General features: G+C 55.4%; 1 long non-coding RNA gene across 1 annotated transcript in view; it reads left to right on the forward strand.

Annotated features, from left to right (window-relative positions):
* The window catches only part of LOC142051161 (uncharacterized), an 82,894-nt gene extending 64,824 nt beyond the window's left edge, over positions 1-18,070 (forward strand). Inside the window, exon 4 of the long non-coding RNA XR_012658324.1 lies at positions 17,475-18,070. This is a non-coding gene — a long non-coding RNA (uncharacterized LOC142051161). The remainder of the gene's footprint in view (positions 1-17,474) is intronic.
* The last annotated feature ends 3,292 nt before the right edge of the window (positions 18,071-21,362 follow it).

Consider the following 21,362-nt stretch of genomic DNA (forward strand, 5'->3'; position numbering starts at 1 on the left):
TTGACACCCACTTCCCTCCCAGGTTCCTCCCAGTATATCCCAGTTTCCTCCCAGTATATCCCAGTTTCCTCCCAGTACATCCCAGTAAATCCCAGCTCGCTGCCAGTACATGCCAATACATCGCTGTACATTCCAGTTCTGTTCCTGTACATCCCAATACATCCCCGTTCCATGCCAGTACATCCCAGTTTCCTACCAGTTCATCCCCGTACATCCCAATTCCCTCCCGGTTCACTACCACTTCTTTCCCAGTTCCGTCCCATTACATCCCAATTCCGTCCCATTACATCCCAGTACATCCCAGTTCCCTCCCAGTACATCCCAGGTCCCTCCCAGTACATCCCAGTTCCCTCCCAGTACTGGGAGGGACCTGGGATGTACTGGGAGGCACTACAATGTGCGGGGATGCCCTGGGATGTACTGTGGAGGAACTAGGATGTACAGGCTTGTACTGGGTTGTACCGGGTGGAACTGGCAGGGATTTGGGATGTACCAGGATCCACTGGGATGTACTGGGAGGTAACTGTTATGTACTGGGAAGGAACAGGGAGGGAACTGGGATGTACTGTGAGGGAACTGGGACGTACTGTGAGGACACTGGGATGTACTGGTATGTACTGGGAGGGAAGTGTTATGTACTGAGGGGAACGGGGACGTACTGGGATGTACTGGGAGGGAACTGTGAAGTACTGGGATGTACTGGGAGTGAACTGGGAGGGAACTGGTATGTAGTAGGATGTACTGGGTGGGAACTGGGATGTACCAGGATGTACTGGGATGTACTGGGAGGGAACTGGTATGTACTGGGAGGGAACTGGGATGTACTGGGACATACTGGCAGGGAACTGGGATGTACTGGGAGGGGATTGGGACGGACTGGGAGGGAACTGGGATGTACTGGGCTGCACTGGTAGGGAACTGGGATGTACTGGGAGGAAACTGGAATGTCCCAGTTGAAACCCACTTCCCTCCCAATGCCTCCCAGTATATCCCAGTTTCCTCCCAGTATATCCCAGTTTCCTCCCAGTACATCCCAGTAAATCCCAGCTCGCTGCCAGTACATGCCAATACATCGCTGTACATTCCAGTTCTGTTCCTGTACATCCCAATACATCCCCGTTCCATGCCAGTACATCCCAGTTTCCTACCAGTTCATCCCCGTACATCCCAGTTCCCTCCCGGTTCACTACCACTTCTTTCCCAGTGCCTCCCAATACATCCCAGTTCCGTCCCATTACATCCCAGTACGTCCCAGTTCCCTCCCAGTACATCCCAGGTCCCTCCCAGTACTGGGAGGGAACTGGGATGTACTGGGAGGCACTACAATGTGCGGGGATGCCCTGGGATGTACTGTGGAGGAACTAGGATGTACAGGCTTGTACTGGGTTGTACCGGGTGGAACTGGCAGGGATTTGGGATGTACCAGGATCTACTGGGATGTACTGGGATGTACTGGGAGGTAACTGTTGTGTACTGGGAGTGAACTGGGAGAGAACTGGGATGTACTGGGAGGGAACTGGGATGTACTGTGAGGACACTGGGATGTACTGGTATGTACTGGGAGGGAAGTGTTATGTACTGAGGGGAACTGGGATGTACTGGGACGTGCTGGGAGGGAACTATGAAGTATTGGGATGTACTTAGAGGGAACTGGGATGTACTGGGAGGGAACTGGGAGTGAACTGGGAGGGAACTGTGAAGTACTGGGATGTACTGGGAGGGAACTGGGATGTACTGGGAGGGAACTGGGATGTACTGGGTGGAAAGTGTTGGGAATTGGGATTTACTGGGAGGGAACTGGGATGGACTGGGAGGGAACTGGGATGTAGTGGGACATACTGGGAGGGAACTGGGATGTACTGGGGTGTACTGGGAGGGAACTGTTATGTACCGAGGGGGAACTGGGATGTACTGGGAGTGAACTGTGAAGTACTGGGATGTACTTATCGGGAAGTGGGAGGGAACTTGGATGTAGTGGGAGGGAACTGGGGTTTACTTGGAGGAAAGTGGCATGTACTGGGATGTACTGGAATGGAACTGGGAGTGAACTGTGTGTGAACTGTGAGGGAACTGGGATGTACTGTGAGGGAACTGGGATGTACTGGGATGTACTGGGACGGACTGGGAGGGAACTGGGATGTACTGGGAGGGATCTGGGATGTACTGGGCTGCACTGGTAGGGAACTGGGATGTACTGGGAGGAAACTGGAATGTCCCAGTTGACACCCACTTCCCTCCCAGTGCCTCCCAGTATATCCCAGTTTCCTCCCAGTACATCCCAGTAAATCCCAGTTTGCTCCCAGTACATGCCAGTACATCGCAGTACATTCCAGTTCCGTTCCTGTACATCCCAATACATCCCCGTTCCATGCCAGTACATCCCAGTTCCCTACCAGTTCATCCCCGTACATCCCAATTCCCTCCCGGTTCACTACCACTTCTTTCCCAGTTCCGTCCCATTACATACCAGTTCCGTCCCATTACATCCCAGTTCCGTCCCATTACATCCCAGTACATCCCAGGTCCCTCCCAGTACGTCCCAGTTCCCTCCCAGTACATCCCAGGTCCCTCCCAGTACTGGGAGGGAACTGGGATGTACTGGGAGGCACTACAATGTGCGGGGATGCCCTGGGATGTACTGTGGAGGAACTAGGATGTACAGGCTTGTACTGGGTTGTACCGGGTGGAACTGGCAGGGATTTGGGATGTACCAGGATCTACTGGGATGTACTGGGAGGTAACTGTTATGTACTGGGAAGGAACAGGGAGGTAACTGGGATGTACTGGTAGGGAACTGGGATGTACTGGGAGGGAACTGGGACGTACCGTGAGGACACTGGGATGTACTGTTATGTACTGGGAGGGAAGTGTTATGTACTGAGGGGAACTGGGACATACTGGGATGTACTGGGAGGGAACTGTGAAGTACTGGGATGTACTGGGAGTGAACTGGGAGGGAACTGGTATGTAGTAGGATGTACTGGGTGGGAACTGGTATGTACTGGGAGGGAACTGGTATGTACTGGGAGGGAACTGGGATGTAGTGGGAGGGAACTGGGAGGGAACTGGGATGTACTGGGAGGGACCTGGGATGTACTGGGAGGCACTACAATGTGCGGGGATGCCCTGGGATGTACTGTGGAGGAACTAGGATGTACAGGCTTGTCCTGGGTTGTACCGGGTGGAACTGGCAGGGATTTGGGATGTACCAGGATCTACTGGGATGTACTGGGAGGTAACTGTTATGTACTGGGAGTGAACTGGGAGGGAACTGGGATGTACTGGTAGGGAACTGGGATGTACTGTGAGGGAACTGGGACGTACTGTGAGGACACTGGGATGTACTGGTATGTACTGGGAGGGAAGTGTTATGTACTGAGGGGAACTGGTGCGTACTGGGATGTACTGGGATGGAACTGTGAAGTACTGGGATGTAGTGGGAGTGAACTGGGAGGGAACTGGTATGTAGTAGGATGTACTGGGTGGGAACTGGGATGTACCAGGATGTACTGGGATGTACTGGGAGGGAACTGGTATGTACTGGGAGGGAACTGGGATGTAGTGGGAGGGAACTGGGAGGGAACTGGGATTTACTGGGAGGGAACTGGGATGTACTGGGACATACTGGCAGGGAACTGGGATGTACTGGGAGGGGATTGGGATGTACTGGGAGGGAACTTGGATGTATTAGGAGGGAAGTGTTATGTACCAAGTTGGAATTGGGACGTACTGGGATGTAGTGGGAGTGAACTGTGAAGTACTGGGATGTACTGTGAGGGAACTGGGATGTACTGGGAGGGAACTTTAAAGTACTGGGATGTACTTAGAGGAAACTGGGAGGCAACTGGCATGTACTGGGATGTACTGGAATGGAACTGGGAGTGAACTGTGTGTGAACTGGGAGGGAACTGGGATGTACTGTGAGGGAACTGGGATGTACTGGGATGTACTGGGAGGGACTGGGAGGGATCTGGGATGTACTGGGCTGCACTGGTAGGGAACTGGGATGTACTGGGAGGAAACTGGAATGTCCCAGTTGACACCCACTTCCCTCCCAGGTTCCTCCCAGTATATCCCAGTTTCCTCCCAGTATATCCCAGTTTCCTCCCAGTACATCCCAGTAAATCCCAGTTCGCTCCCAGTACATCCCAATACATCGCCGTACATTCCAGTTCCGTTCCTGTCCATCCCAATACATCCCCGTTCCATGCCAGTACATCCCAGTTTCCTACCAGTTCATCCCCGTACATCCCAATTCCCTCCCGGTTCACTACCACTTCTTTCCCAGTGCCTCCCAATACATCCCAGTTCCGTCCCATTACATCCCAGTACATCCCAGTTCCCTCCCAGTGCATCCCAGGTCCCTCCCAGTACTGGGAGGGAACTGTTATGTACTGGGAGGTACTACAATGTGCGGGGATGCCCTGGGATGTACCGTGGAGGAACTAGGATGTACAGGCTTGTACTGGGTTGTACCGGGTGGAACTGGCAGGGATTTGGGATGTACCAGGATCTACTGGGATGTAATGGGATGTACTGGGAGGTAACTGTTATGTACTGGGAAGGAACAGGGAGGGAACTGGGATGTACTGGGAGGAAACTGGGATGTACTGTGAGGGAACTGGGACGTACTGTGAGGACACTGGGATGTACTGTTATGTACTGGGAGGGAAGTGTTATGTACTGAGGGGAACTGGGACGTACTGGGATGTACTGGGAGGGAACTGTGAAGTACTGGGATGTACTGGGAGTGAACTGGGAGGGAACTGGTATGTAGTAGGATGTACTGGGTGGGAACTGGGATGTACCGGGAGGGAACTGGGATGTACTGGGAGGGAACTGGGATGTACTGGGAGGGAACTGGGATGTACTGGGATGTAGTGGGAGGGAACTGGGAGGGAACTGGGATGTACTGGGAGGGAACAGGTATGTACTGGGAGGGAACTGGGATGTACTGGGACATACTGGCAGGGAACTGGGATGTACTGGGAGGGGATTGGGACGGACTGGGAGGGAACTGGGATGTACTGGGCTGCACTGGTAGGGAACTGAGATGTACTGGGAGGAAACTGGAATGTCCCAGTTGACACCCACTTCCCTCCCAATGCCTCCCAGTATATCCCAGTTTCCTCCCAGTATATCCCAGTTTCCTCCCAGTACATCCCAGTAAATCCCAGCTCGCTGCCAGTACATGCCAATACATCGCTGTACATTCCAGTTCTGTTCCTGTACATCCCAATACATCCCCGTTCCATGCCAGTACATCCCAGTTCCCTACCAGTTCATCCCCGTACATCCCAATTCCCTCCCGGTTCACTACCACTTCTTTCCCAGTTCCGTCCCATTACATCCCAGTTCCGTCCCATTACATCCCAGTACATCCCAGTTCCCTCCCAGTACGTCCCAGTTCCCTCCCAGTACATCCCAGGTCCCTCCCAGTACATCCCAGGTCCCTCCAAGTACTGGGAGGGAACTGGGATGTACTGGGAGGCACTACAATGTGCGGGGATGCCCTGGGATGTACTGTGGAGGAACTAGGATGTACAGGCTTGTACTGGGTTGTACCGGGTTGAACTGGCAGGGATTTGGGATGTACCAGGATCTACTGGGATGTACTGGGAGGTAACTGTTATGTACTGGGAAGGAACAGGGAGGTAACTGGGATGTACTGGTAGGGAACTGGGATGTACTGTGAGGGAACTGGGACGTACTGTGAGGACACTGGGATGTACTGGTATGTACTGGGAGGGAAGTGTTATGTACTGAGGGGAACTGGGACGTACTGGGATGTACTGGGAGGGAACTGTGAAGTACTGGGATGTACTGGGAGTGAACTGGGAGGGAACTGGTATGTAGTAGGATGTACTGGGTGGGAACTGGGATGTACCGGGAGGGAACTGGGATGTACTGGGAGGGAACTGGTATGTACTGGGAGGGAACTGGGATGTACTGGGACATACTGGCAGGGAACTGGGATGTACTGGGAGGGGATTGGGACGGACTGGGAGGGAACTGGGATGTACTGGGCTGCACTGGTAGGGAACTGGGATGTACTGGGAGGAAACTGGAATGTCCCAGTTGACACCCACTTCCCTCCCAATGCCTCCCAGTATATCCCAGTTTCCTCCCAGTATATCCCAGTTTCCTCCCAGTACATCCCAGTAAATCCCAGTTCGCTCCCAGTACATCCCAGTACATCGCAGTACATTCCAGTTCCGTTCCTGTACATCCCAATACATCCCCGTTCCATGCCAGTACATCCCAGTTTCCTACCAGTTCATCCCCGTACATCCCAATTCCCTCCCGGTTCACTACCACTTCTTTCCCAGTGCCTCCCAATACATCCCAGTTCCGTCCCATTACATCCCAGTACATCCCAGTTCCCTCCCAGTACGTCCCAGTTCCCTCCCAGTACATCCCAGGTCCCTCCCAGTACTGGGAGGGAACTGGGATGTACTGGGAGGCACTACAATGTGCGGGGATGCCCTGGGATGTACTGTGGAGGAACTAGGATGTACAGGCTTGTACTGGGTTGTACCGGGTGGAACTGGCAGGGATTTGGGATGTACCAGGATCTACTGGGATGTACTGGGATGTACTGGGAGGTAACTGTTATGTACTGGGAGGGAACTGGGAGGGAACTGGGATGTACTGGTAGGGAACTGGGACGTACTGGGAGGGAACTGGGATGTACTGGTATGTACTGGGAGGGAAGTGTTATGTACTGAGGGGAACTGGGACGTACTGGGATGTACTGGGAGGGAACTGTTAAGTACTGGGATGTACTGGGAGTGAACTGGGAGGGAACTGGTATGTAGTAGGATGTACTGGGTGGGAACTGGGATGTACCAGGATGTACTGGGATGTACTGGGAGGGAACTGGTATGTACTGGGAGGGAACTGGGATGTACTGGGATGTAGTGGGAGGGAACTGGGAGGGAACTGGGATGTACTGGGAGGGAACTGGTATGTACTGGGAGGGAACTGGGATGTACTGGGACATACTGGCAGGGAACTGGGATGTACTGGGAGGGAACTGGTATGTACTGGGAGGGAACTGGGATGTACTGGGACATACTGGCAGGGAACTGGGATGTACTGGGAGGGGATTGGGACGGACTGGGAGGGAACTGGGATGTACTGGGCTGCACTGGTAGGGAACTGGGATGTACTGGGAGGAAACTGGAATGTCCCAGTTGACACCCACTTCCCTCCCAATGCCTCCCAGTATATCCCAGTTTCCTCCCAGTATATCCCAGTTTCCTCCCAGTACATCCCAGTAAATCCCAGCTCGCTGCCAGTACATGCCAATACATCGCTGTACATTCCAGTTCTGTTCCTGTACATCCCAATACATCCCCGTTCCATGCCAGTACATCCCAGTTCCCTACCAGTTCATCCCCGTACATCCCAATTCCCTCCCGGTTCACTACCACTTCTTTCCCAGTTCCGTCCCATTACATCCCAGTTCCGTCCCATTACATCCCAGTACATCCCAGGTCCCTCCCAGTACATCCCAGGTCCCTCCCAGTACATCCCAGGTCCCTCCCAGTACTGGGAGGGACCTGGGATGTACTGGGAGGCACTACAATGTGCGGGGATGCCCTGGGATGTACCGTGGAGGAACTAGGATGTACAGGCTTGTACTGGGTTGTACCGGGTGGAACTGGCAGGGATTTGGGATGTACCAGGATCTACTGGGATGTACTGGGAGGTAACTGTTATGTACTGGGAAGGAACAGGGAGGTAACTGGGATGTACTGGTAGGGAACTGGGACGTACTGGGAGGGAACTGGGATGTACTGGTATGTACTGGGAGGGAAGTGTTATGTACTGAGGGGAACTGGGACGTACTGGGATGTACTGGGAGGGAACTGTGAAGTACTGGGATGTACTGGGAGTGAACTGGGAGGGAACTGGTATGTAGTAGGATGTACTGGGTGGGAACTGGGATGTACCGGGAGGGAACTGGGATGTACTGGGAGGGAACTGGTATGTACTGGGAGGGAACTGGGATGTACTGGGATGTAGTGGGAGGGAACTGGGAGGGAACTGGGATGTAGTGGGAGGGAACTGGTATGTACTGGGAGGGAAGTGGGATGTACTGGGACATACTGGCAGGGAACTGGGATGTACTGGGAGGGGATTGGGACGGACTGGGAGGGAACTGGGATGTACTGGGCTGCACTGGTAGGGAACTGGGATGTACTGGGAGGAAACTGGAATGTCCCAGTTGACACCCACTTCCCTCCCAATGCCTCCCAGTATATCCCAGTTTCCTCCCAGTATATCCCAGTTTCCTCCCAGTACATCCCAGTAAATCCCAGTTCGCTCCCAGTACATCCCAGTACATCGCAGTACATTCCAGTTCCGTTCCTGTACATCCCAATACATCCCCGTTCCATGCCAGTACATCCCAGTTTCCTACCAGTTCATCCTAGTACATCCCAATTCCCTCCCGGTTCACTACCACTTCTTTCCCAGTGCCTCCCAATACATCCCAGTTCCGTCCCATTACATCCCAGTACATCCCAGTTCCCTCCCAGTACGTCCCAGTTCCCTCCCAGTACTGGGAGGGAGCTGGGATGTACTGGGAGGCACTACAATGTGCGGGGATGTCCTGGGATGTACCGTGGAGGAACTAGGATGTACAGGCTTGTACTGGGTTGTACCGGGTGGAACTGGCAGGGATTTGGGATGTACCAGGATCTACTGGGATGTACTAGGAGGTAACTGTTATGTACTGGGAAGGAACAGGGAGGTAACTGGGATGTACTGGTAGGGAACTGGGACGTACTGGGAGGGAACTGGGACGTACTGTGAGGACACTGGGATGTACTGGTATGTACTGGGAGGGAAGTGTTATGTACTGAGGGGAACTGGGACGTACTGGGATGTACTGGGAGGGAACTGTGAAGTACTGGGATGTACTGGGAGTGAACTGGGAGGGAACTGGTATGTAGTAGGATGTACTGGGTGGGAACTGGGATGTACCGGGAGGGAACTGGGATGTACTGGGAGGGAACTGGTATGTACTGGGAGGGAACTGGGATGTACTGGGATGTAGTGGGAGGGAACTGGGAGGGAACTGGGATGTAGTGGGAGGGAACTGGTATGTACTGGGAGGGAACTGGGATGTACTGGGACATACTGGCAGGGAACTGGGATGTACTGGGAGGGGATTGGGACGGACTGGGAGGGAACTGGGATGTACTGGGCTGCACTGGTAGGGAACTGGGATGTACTGGGAGGAAACTGGAATGTCCCAGTTGACACCCACTTCCCTCCCAATGCCTCCCAGTATATCCCAGTTTCCTCCCAGTATATCCCAGTTTCCTCCCAGTACATCCCAGTAAATCCCAGCTCGCTGCCAGTACATGCCAATACATCGCTGTACATTCCAGTTCTGTTCCTGTACATCCCAATACATCCCCGTTCCATGCCAGTACATCCCAGTTTCCTACCAGTTCATCCCCGTACATCCCAATTCCCTCCCGGTTCACTACCACTTCTTTCCCAGTGCCTCCCAATACATCCCAGTTCCGTCCCATTACATCCCAGTACATCCCAGTTCCCTCCCAGTACGTCCCAGTTCCCTCCCAGTACATCCCAGGTCCCTCCCAGTACTGGGAGGGACCTGGGATGTACTGGGAGGCACTACAATGTGCGGGGATGCCCTGTGATGTACTGTGGAGGAACTAGGATGTACAGGCTTGTACTGGGTTGTACCGGGTGGAACTAGCAGGGATTTGGGATGTACCAGGATCTACTGGGATGTACTGGGATGTACTGGGAGGTAACTGTTGTGTACTGGGAAGGAACTGGGAGGGAACTGGGACGTACTGGTAGGGAACTGGGATGTACTGGGAGGGAACTGGGACGTACTGTGAGGACACTGGGATGTACTGGTATGTACTGGGAGGGAAGTGTTATGTACTGAGGGGAACTGGGACGTACTGGGATGTACTGGGATGGAACTGTGAAGTACTGGGATGTACTGGGAGTGAACTGGGAGGGAACTGGTATGTAGTAGGATGTACTGGGTGGGAACTGGGATGTACCAGGTTGTACCCGGATGTACTGGGAGGGAACTGGTATGTACTGGGAGGGAACTGGTATGTACTGGGAGGGAACTGGGAGGGAACTGGGATGTACTGGGAGGGAACTGGTATGTACTGGGAGGGAACTGGGATGTACTGGGACATACTGGCAGGGAACTGGGATGTACTGGGAGGGGATTGGGACGGACTGGGAGGGAACTTGGATGTATTGGGAGGGAAGTGTTATGTACCAAGGGGGAACTGGGACGTACTGTGATGTAGTGGGAGTGAACTGTGAAGTACTGGGATGTACTGTGAGGGAACTGGGATGTACTGGGAGGGAACTTTGAAGTACTGGGATGTACTTAGAGGAAACTGGGAGGCAACAGGCATGTACTGGGATGTACTGGAATGGAACTGGGAGTGAACTGTGTGTGAACTGGGAGGGAACTGGGATGTACTGTGAGGGAACTGGGATGTACTGGGAGGGACTGGGAGGGACTGGGAGGGATCTGGGATGTACTGGGCTGCACTGGTAGGGAACTGGGATGTACTGGGAGGAAACTGGAATGTCCCAGTTGACACCGACTTCCCTCCCAGTTTCCTCCCAGTATATCCCAGTTTCCTCCCAGTACATCCCAGTAAATCCCAGCTCGCTGCCAGTACATGCCAATACATCGCTGTACATTCCAGTTCTGTTCCTGTACATCCCAATACATCCCCGTTCCATGCCAGTACCTCCCAGTTTCCTACCGGTTCGTCCCCGTACATCCCAATTCCTTCCCGGTTCACTACCACTTCTTTCCCAGTGCCTCCCAATACATCCCAGTTCCGTCCCATTACATCCCAATATATCCCAGGTCCCTCCCAGTACATCCCAGGTCCCTCCCAGTACATCCCAGGTCCCTCCCAGTACTGGGAGGGAACTGGGATGTACTGGGAGGCACTACAATGTGCGGGGATGCCCTGGGATGTACTGTGGAGGAACTAGGATGTACAGGCTTGTACTGGGTTGTACCGGGTGGAACTGGCAGGGATTTGGGATGTACCAGGATCTACTAGGATGTACTGAGATGTACTGGGAGGTAACTGTTGTGTACTGGGACTGAACTGGGAGGGAACTGGGATGTACTTGGAGGGAAATGGGAGAGAACTGAGATGTACTGGAGGGAACTGGGATGTACTGGGATATCCTGGAGGGAACTGGAATGGAATAAGAGGGAACTGGGACGTACTGGGAGGGAACTAGGACGCACTGGTCGGAAACAGGGACGGAACTGGGATGTACTGGGACGTACTGGGATGTACTGGGACGTACTGGGAGGGAACTGTTGTGTACTGGGAGTGAACTGGGAGGGAACTGGTATGTAGTAGGATGTACTGGGTGGGAACTGGGATGTACCGGGAGGGAACTGGGATGGACTGGGAGGGAACTGGGATGTAGTGGGACATACTGGGAGGGAACTGGGATGTACTGGGGTGTACTGGGAGGGAATTGTTATGTACCGAGGGGGAACTGGGATGTACTGGGAGTGAACTGTGAAGTACTGGGATGTACTTAGAGGGAAGTGGGAGGGAACTTGAATGTAGTGGGATGTACTGGGATTTACTTGGAGGAAAGTGGCATGTACTGGGATGTACTGGAATGGAACTGGGAGTGAACTGTGTGTGAACTGTGAGGGAACTGGGATGTTCTGTGAGGGAACTGGGATGTACTGGGACGTACTGGGACAGACTGGGAGGGATCTGGGATGTACTGGGAGGGATCTGGCATGTACTGGGAGGCACTACAATGTGCGGGGATGCCCTGGGATGTACCGTGGAGGAACTAGGATGTACAGGCTTGTACTGGGTTGTACCGGGTGGAACAGGCAGGGATTTGGGATGTACCAGGATGTACTGGGATGTACTGGGATGTACTGGGAGGTAACTATTATGTACTGGGAAGGAACTGGGAGGGAACTGGGATGTACTGGGATGGAACTGGGATGTACTGGGAGTGAACTGGTATGTAGTAGGATGTACTGGGTGGGAACTGGGATGTACCAGGATGTACTGGGATGTACTGGGAGGGAACTGGTATGTACTGGGAGGGAACTGGGACGTACTGTGAGGACACTGGGATGTACTGTTATGTACTGGGAGGGAAGTGTTATGTACTGAGGGGAACTCGGACGTACTGGGATGTACTGGGAGGGAACTGTGAAGTACTGGGGTGTACTTAGCAGGAACTGGGAGGGAACTGGGATGTACTGGGATGTACTGGAATGGAACTGGGAGTGAACTGTGTGTGAACTGTGAGGGAACTGGTATGTACTGGGAGGGAACTGGCATGTACTGGGATGTACTGGAATGGAACTGGGAGTGAACTGTGTGTGAACTGTGAGGGAACTGAGATGTACTGGAGGGAACTGGGATGTACTGGGATATACTGGAGGGAACTGGAATGGACTAAGAGGGAACTGGGACGTACTGGGAGGGAACTAGGACGCACTGGTAGGGAACTGGGACGGAACTGGGATGTACTGGGACGTACTGGGAGGGAACTGGGACGTACTGGGAGGTAACTGTTGTGTACTGGGAGTGAACTGGGAGGGAACTGGTATGTAGTAGGATGTACTGTGAGGGAACTGGGATGTACTGGGACGGAGTGGGAGGGAACTGGGATGTACTGGGATGGAACTTTGAAGTACTGGGATGTACTTAGAGGAAACTGGGAGGCAACTGGCATGTACTGGGATGTACTGGAATGGAACTGGGAGTGAACTGTGTGTGAACTGTGAGGGAACTGGGATGTACTGGGAGGGAACTGGGACGGACTGGGAGGGAACTGGGACGGACTGGGAGGGAAATGGGATGTACTGGGCTGCACTGGTAGGGAACTGGGATGTACTGGGAGGAAACTGGAATGTCCCAGTTGACACCCACTTCCCTCCCAGTGCCTCCCAGTATATTCCAGTTTCCACCCAGTATATCCCAGTTTCCTCCCAGTACATCCCAGTAAATTCCAATTTGCTCCCAGTACATCCCAGTACATCGCAGTACATTCCAGTTCCGTTCCTGTACATCCCAATACATCCCCGTTCCATGCCAGTACATCCCAGTTTCCGACCAGTTCATCCCCGTACATCCCAATTCCCTCCCGGTTCGCTACCACTTCTTTCCCAGTGCCTCCCAATACATCCCAGTTCCGTCCCATTACATCCCAGTACATCCCAGTTCCCTCCCAGTACATCCCAGGTCCCTCCCAGTACATCCCAGGTCCCTCCCAGTACTGGGAGGGAACTGGGATGTACTGGGAGGCACTACAATGTGCGGGGATGCCCTGGGATGTACTGTGGAGGAACTAGGATGTACAGGCTTGTACTGGGTTGTACCGGGTGGAACTGGCAGGGATTTGGGATGTACCAGGATCTACTGGGATGTACTGGGATGTACTGGGAGGTAACTGTTATGTACTGGGAAGGAACTGGGAGGGAACTGGGATGTACTGGTAGGGAACTGGGATGTACTGGGAGGGAACTGGGACGTAGTGTGAGGACACTGGGATGTACTGTTATGTACGGGGAGGGAAGTGTTATGTACTGAGGGGAACTGGGACGTACTGGGATGTGCTGGGAGGGAACGTGAAGTACTGGGATGTACTTAGAGGGAACTGGGATGGAACTGGGATGGAACTGGGAGGGAACTGGTATGTAGTAGGATGTACTGGGAGGGAACTGGGATGTACTGGGAGGGAATCGGGATGTAATGGGAGGGAACTGGGATGTATTGGGAGGGAAGTGTTATGTACCAAGGGGGAACTGGGACGTACTGGGATGTAGTGGGAGTGAACTGTGAAGTACTGGGATGTACTGTGAGGGAACTGGGATGTACTGGGAGGGAACTTTGAAGTACTGGGATGTACTTAGAGGAAACTGGGAGGCAACTGGCATGTACTGGGATGTACTGGAATGGAACTGGGAGTGAACTGTGTGTGAACTGGGAGGGAACTGGGATGTACTGTGAGGGAACTGGGATGTACTGGGACGGACTGGGAAGGAACTGGGACGGACTGGGAGGGATCTGGGATGTACTGGGCTGCACTGGTAGGGAACTGGGATGTACTGGGAGGGAACTGGGATGTACTGGGCGTCGCTGGGAGGGAGCTGGGATGTACTGGGATCCATACTGTGTGGCATGTTGGTCATTACTGGGACGCACTGGTCTATACGCGCGGGCTGATGTCTGACCCCTCTGGCCCCACCCATCTTTGCGACAGGCCCCGCCCCCTGGCGAGGGCCTGGTGGGGTGGGGCCGTGGTCGCGTGCTCCCCAGCATCCCCAGTTAGCAAGAGGTCCCACCCCCTGGTGACAGCCTGGGGGTGTTGCTGGTGCTGCCTGGCCCCACCCTCCATAGCAACAGGCCCTGCCCTTGGTGATGGCTCCAGGGGCATTGCCAGCGTCCCTTTGGACACACCCCCTTAGTGACAGGCCCCACCCCCCGGCAACGGCCCGGGGGGCGGTGCCGGCTCTCTCCCCTTAGCGACAGGCCCCACCCCCCGGCAACGGCCCGGGGGGCGGTGCCGGCTCTCTCCCCTTAGCGACAGGCCCCGCCCCCCGGCAACAGCCCGAGCCTGTGTTTGCTCCGCTCGGGGGGCTCGGTTTGGGTGTTTTCTCTCCCCCCTCCCTCCCGTGCCGGGAACTCCAGGCGGCTCTCGTACGGCTCCCGGGGCCTTCACCCCCCGGGGGGCTCGGCCCGCCCCTTTCGCGGGGCGCTGTGGGAAGGGCGGGGGCGGGGCCCGGGGGTGGAAGAGCCCCGGCTCTGGCCCTGGGCTTCTCTGGCGTCGGTGCTCCCGTGTTCCCTCGGGCGGTCGCAGCTTTGGGGCTGTCTCAGCCCCCCGGGCAGGCGTGCTCTGGCGTTTAGAGAAGCGGAGGCGTTGCCTGAGGTAAGGATTCCAGAGCTTGGCACTCTTTGGCGGCATCTGTACTAGAAAGGTCCCTTGTGGCCTGCTTTGCTTTTTTTCTCCCAGGATGCTGTTTTGGGCGCTGAGGGGGCGGTGAGACGGGTTAGTGGTATGGTGTTCTGTTTGGGGTTTGGTTTTTGCTTTGCTGTTTTTTTTCCCCTCGTGAGATCATTTTATTGTGCTGCTGCAATTCCTGTCTTTACTGAACCCGGAACCTTGGGGGTTTTCACTAGTTGTGCCGTTCACTGTTTCAGGTGTTGCCTTGGCCTCTCAACAGCCGTGGCACAACCTGCAGCGATGCTGCCTCTCCAGGCCCCCGCAGGCCCCGCTTTCTTGTCCAGCCAGGCGGGAAAGCGTGGTTGTTGCAGAAACAGCTACGCCCTGCGACTCCTCCTCAGGTTGTTGGCTCGGCCCCAACAGCGTACAGGCTGCTGAGGTCACCGCCTCCGCGCGGGACGCAGGCGGCCCGGAGAGCTTTACCCCGCGCCATTTCCGTCCCCTCTGGGCAGCAGCGGAGCTGCCGCCGCTTCAGGCGGCCGCTTTCTCGAGGGCGAGGAGCTGGGATGACAACGGGCCGCTGCAGACTCTGGTCAGGGTAAGAGGCTGTTCCCTGGGGAGCCGGCGCAGGGGGAGCGGAGGTACGCACGGGCACTTGTCGGTGCCCCTGGCCGGTAAAGGGAAGGTTAAATTGTTAGAGTGCAAATAAATACATATTATTTAGGGAGGAGTCGTGACTAAATTTAATCACACCTATTACTGAACAAACCAGGCAGTCATTATTCCTAATCTGTAGTTAAAAAAAATAAAGGCAGTCCTTTTTTATGCCATAAATAGAGTTGCGAGTCATTAATAGCTCAATCTAAATACAGCCGTTACTAAATCAACTGCAGGCATTAATGACTCCTGATCAGAAACAAAATAAGGAAATTTTCGAATCTAGAATGAAAATCGACCCGGAAAGCTAAATTGGGAGCGGGTAGTACTGAAATTGTAACAGGGCTGTTAGAAAGTTCAGAGGCAGCGACAGCTCCTGCTTCCAACCCAAGCAGTAAACGAAGCTTTAGGTTCTTAAATGAAGAGAAATAAAGGTGAGCTGTTAAACAGTGGCTGGGGTCAAGCGTAGCTATTAAGAAAATTTGCAGGTACGGGTGATTCCTGAGCAGAACTAACAATTCCAGAAGATTTAGATTTAAAAACTACAGAGCTAATGGAGTGCCACAACCGCCCGGATGTAACTGCAGCCGCTTTGGGGGAATGCCCCAGCCCCCCCAGCCACCGCTATTAATTACTGCCAAGGAGAGCGAAAGTGAAAGTAGAAGCAGTGCAGGTGAAGTGTGAGCAGTACGCTTTTTCCTAAGTCATCTCTTCGTGTCAGGAGAGGAAAGAAAATGGAAAGAAGATGTTTGCAGGGGGTCTGTGCTGGGTTACCTGCGCGTCTCTTCCGTGCGTCCTTGAGGAGACATTTAGCTCCTGTTGGGTGCTCGCAGGTGGAGACAGGGCGAGCTGGAGGCAGGATCGGTGCCGGCACTGATAAAAGGATGGGCAACGAGCGGAGAGAAGAGGGGGCAAGGGCTGAAAAAGGGTCACCGGTTCTGCAGGGAAGGCAGCGGGATGTGACTCGGCAACCGCTCTGACGAGCGCAGGGTCATTCGCTGCGATGAAGTCAGGGTCTGCGGCTGGCCCGGAGAGGCAGCAGAAATCCCAAACTCTTTGCAGGGGTACCGGCCAGATTAGGGCAACACCTGAACAGTAAAACCATTTAGGGGAAGCAGAGCTGGGCTGCACCGCGTGGCCAACCTCCCTCTTCTCCGTGAGTCCCAAAGGGGCAGCTCCAAGAATGTGCTGAGAATTCATCCCTTGCGCTAAAAATGAGACGCAAGTAGCACCCACCCGTGAATTTTATTTTCTCTCTCGCTCTGCGGCTCCTGCCTGCTTGTCTCTCCTCAGTGCTCACCTGCACCTGTGCTCGGATGGGGCAGCTGAGGGAAGGTGCTGCCATCTCCCCAGCCCCGGCGGACCGCCCCTCAGCTGTGTCCTCTGTCAGGGAGCGTCGTCATCTCTCCTGCCTCCCAGAGCGTGTCCTGTAGTGGCAGACGCGCGGGCTTTTCCCTGCACGCGCATACGGGAAGGGAAGGGAAGGGAAGGGAAGCACAGTGAGAGCTGGGCTTGTCAAAGAGTAATGGGGGTGGTGGGAAGCGTAGCTAGAACCGGAGAGCTACAGCGCAAAAGCGAAGCGGACGGGACACAAAAGTAAAATGGTGCACAGGAATGCTGAGGAGAGAACTCCCGCAGCACACAGGAAATCAGTGTCAGAATCTATTGTCTTCTGACTGCCAAATTAAAAATAATGGCACGCTTTGCAACACTAAGCTCGCTCTAATCGTCTGAACTGTTTCTTTCCAACCCCCACCGCCCCCAGCACACCGCTCAGCCTCCTCAGCCTGAAATGCCTTGTTTTCCTTCTTTTTTTTTTTTTTTTTTTATGACAGGGCAACTTCTGTTCCCGAGGTGGTGCCTACGGTACAGCTATCTCTTCGAAGACAGTTTGGTTTAGGTCAGAGAATGTTGAGCCTGGACTGAATCAGCCTCTGTTTCTATTTCTGGAAATCGTCGGTCCTGTGCATCAAGCCCGGAAAAAAGGAAATATGAACCAAAGGACGTGGGGCCTGCAGGGCTAGGAAATTATTTGAGAAGAGGTTCAGTGGGGAAATGACTCTTTGTCTGTGGGGCGTCCAGGCAAGCAACCCAGCTGCTAGAAAGCGGCGCTGTCCCCAGGATGGCCTCGGCGGTCCCGTTGGAGTCGGGGCAACAAGGACAAGGCAGGGTGAAGCATCTGGCCTGCCGCGTGGAACGTGACTGTACAAAGCACGTGTGATGCACTGCAAGTTTACTTGTTTAAACTGTGAGTTAAAGAAGGTGTGCGGTTGCTTTGTAAACAGCCGACGCTCTAAAGCTACACCCATCTAATTGCTAGCTGTATTAAATCTATCGTATTGCTGTTTCTGCATTAAAAAATAAAAAAGTAACAAACCAACACACCTATGTAAGCACTTCTAAGTACAATGGAAAACCACTGTTTAACGCGTGGCATGTGTGGGTTGTTTTTTTGGGGTGGGAGGGTGGGGTGTATGACAAAAACCTGCGAGAGACACACGCACATACGCACATGTCATGTTTAGCGCTCACCTAAACCCAAAAAAGAAAATCCACTCTTTATTTTGCAGCATTAGCATTAGCTTCCAGCGCACAGCCTGAGCGCACACCTCTGCTCTCACCGTCTGCTCCCTCTTCAACCGTGTGTGGCTGTCATCAGCTTGCACAGGCTTTGCTCGTGCAAGTTTCTGCGACAGCTTACGAGAAGGCAGGGAAACCAACCCAGCAAGACGCGTAGTGCCTTCCTCTATGGGCTCCGTCCAGCCTTTGTTAAAATGAGCAGAAAAGAAATCTGCTGCTGCCTTTACCCTGACTGACTCTTACAGAGAGCATCTGACTTGACCCGCAGCAAAGCGATGCCCCAGGCAGCAGCACGTATTGGCGCGGACCGCGGTTTCACCCACCTGTTTTACTGCGCCGGTCCTTTCCCACGGCCGATGCCGCAGATGTGGCGCGCCCCACCCCCAAACCTCTTTACGAGGGTTCCCTGGGCTCTGCAAGTCGCCTGCTGGACGTGTTGCTGATTCAGGCACGGGCAAAGTCAGCTTCTTCGCTGGCCTCGGGCCAGGGCAGCCACGTACTCGAGGGAAACTCAGAATATCTCCAGCGAGATCTCACCGGGAGGCTGGGACCTCGTCAGTAGGGGAGAAAGCCAAGCGACTGACACTGAAAGGGAGCTCTTTGCTAGGCTGTAGATCGTAAAGTTAACAAAGAAAACAAACCTGCCTTTTTAAAAATGCCCTCTTTTGAGTCTGCCACATTTGATACGGATTTTTTAAATTGCAGGGTATATCTCCTACAGGCCTCATGCAAAGGGAAGTGAGTACCTCTGGCTCTCAGGACAAGGGGGTCCCTCAGGAGCCCAGGTGCTCACGCCAGCCGGCATCTGGCACAGCACAGGGCAGGAGCTTTGGCAGTAGTACGTGAGCTGAGAATGAGAGTTAGGCAGCACTGCGCGCTTCTCCTGTGAGCCGCCGAGGCTCGCGCGCTGTACCTTCCACAAATAAAAGGCCAGAAGAGTCAGCATTTCTGCTAGTTCCAGCCTCATCCGTACCCTCGTCGGTGTAGCTGTAAGCAAGCGTCCCGTAGCGACTGGGAGCGTGGCAGCTGGGCTTCCTGCGCTGCCTTAGGTTGTGCCCTTGGAGAAACCCTTCTCCGAGCCCCGTGAGCCCCGGGGTGGGTGGGCTGCGGTGCCGTTCAACGCTGAATAGGCACGAAGGCCTATAAACAAAATGTATTTATATCGCACCCATACCCGGCAGCCAACCGCCGCTTTATTTACGTATTCTGCACCTCCTGCCGACGCTTTTAAACTTAGCCGATATTGCCGCAGTTTTCACTGACGGGGCAGGGGGCTGCCACGCTGCAGGGGGAGTGTCTGGGTGTCTCCCACGGACACAGACGTCCTCAGCTGGGTAGGGACAGGGTGAGAGCTGGAACAACTCTGCTGACATGTAAGGGCCGTCCCAGGGCAAGGCTCCTCGGTCTGGGGGCTGAAAGGCGAGCCACGCTGGGTGGTTGGTGTGGGAGTTGTGGAGCAAGTAGGGGGAAAAAAAACCAACAAGAAAAAACCATCCAAATGTTTCACAGCAGGTAGAAAGCTAGGCAGAAAGCAAACTGAATGCTGTAAAGACAAAAGCCGAAAGCCGGCTATGGACTGTACGAAAAGAGTCAGTGCCACGGAAGGAGGTTATTTCTTCAACTGACCATAGGAGGCTTTTTGTGAGAAAACACAACACCTTTCTGCTACGGCGCGGTACCGCAGCAGTAATGGGCCAGAGCGTGCGAGCGCCTTTGGCAGGATCGGTAACGGCCGGGGCACGGCCGAACGGCCAGCCCACCTTCCGCACAAGGAAAACACCATTCCCCTGGAACGCCACGCAGACCCAGGACAGGTAAGGCGGAGGCCGAGCCCAGGCGCCCCCATTGCCAAGGACCACCTTGGCCTTGCAGCGTCTCACGCTTCGGGGTGTTTTGCAGGCCGTGGCTAAGCTCAGGCCCCCTGCTCGTGGCGGCCCCCGGTCCCCCGGCGCCGGTCGGGCCCCAGCCCCCAGCGCGGTGCGGCGCAGGGCAGTGACCCAGCAGGGCGGCCCCCCGGGCCCCAGCCCCCCCCCCCGCCTGGGGCCAGGGCCCCGCGGCCGCCGGCCCCTTCCTCCTCTGCCCGCTCCCGTCGCAGACGGCTCGGTATGTGTCACGAGCGGCAGCCGCGTTCAGCAGCTCTCGGAGGGCGCGCGGCTGTGCCCGGCCGTGACCGGGGCCCGCAGGGGTTTCCCGCTCGCCCCGAGAAGGCGCTGGCCCCGAGCCGGCGCGTCCCGCCCCGCCCCGCCCGGCCCTCGGCGCCCTCGCGAGCTGAGCGCGGCCCGGCCAGCAGGGGGCGCTGGCGCTCACCGGCTGGGCGCGGTGGCGGGGCCGGTGGGGGCCGTTCCTTCCGGCCGCCCTTTAAGGGCCGCCCCGCGGGGCTCGGGCTTCCGGTGGCGCGTGCGCGGCGCGTCGGAGCGGGGGCGGGAGCGGTGCGTGTGGCGGCCGGGTCGCGAGGCGTCCCTGTGCGGTGCCGGGGCCCCTCTGCGGCCCGGCGTGGGAAGCCCGCGGCCGGCGGAGCCTGCTCGGAGCTGGGCGGGGAGCGCCGCGGCGGTCCGGCCGCCGGCAGCCATCCCCTGCGGTGGCCGGCAGCCCCTCGGGACGCCTGGAGGCCTGGCGGTGCCCGAGCCTCGCCTGCGGCAGCCGCCTGAGAGAGCAGCGCGGCCGTGTCCGGGGGCCGGAGAGCGCTGGTGGGTGAGTTCGGGCAGCGGGGGGCGGGTGTGTGTCTCCGGGCGGGGCCGGGGGGCTCCGTGCCCCGCAGAGGAGCCCCGGTCGGGCATCGTTCGCTTCCGAACAATGCAGGTCTGTCCCTGGTTATTTTCTGTGTACAGTGTTTCGGGCCACCTGAAAGCCTTTGGCCGGGTAGGTTTGGTGCGGGGCGATGGCAGGTGTGGACCCTGAAAGATCTCGGGTGGGGGGCGTGGGAGGTATTTCTTGCCTTAAAACTCTGAGCCCACCTCGTGTGTCATGTCGTGTTATCATGTCGTGAGTCTCGTGACTGTGGCAAATGGCTGAGTCGGGCGTTTTCTGATAACTAACTTCTGAACGTGTGCGTGTGTAGGCACGGGGAGATTTGTGCAGGGTGACGGAGCCCCTTGTGCTTCTGTGCTAATGTCTACCTGTTCTAGACCTCCAGTGTTGGAAAG

Source organism: Phalacrocorax aristotelis, unplaced genomic scaffold (genome assembly GCF_949628215.1).
Source record: "Phalacrocorax aristotelis unplaced genomic scaffold, bGulAri2.1 scaffold_102, whole genome shotgun sequence".
Taxonomy (NCBI): Eukaryota; Metazoa; Chordata; class Aves; order Suliformes; family Phalacrocoracidae; genus Phalacrocorax; species Phalacrocorax aristotelis.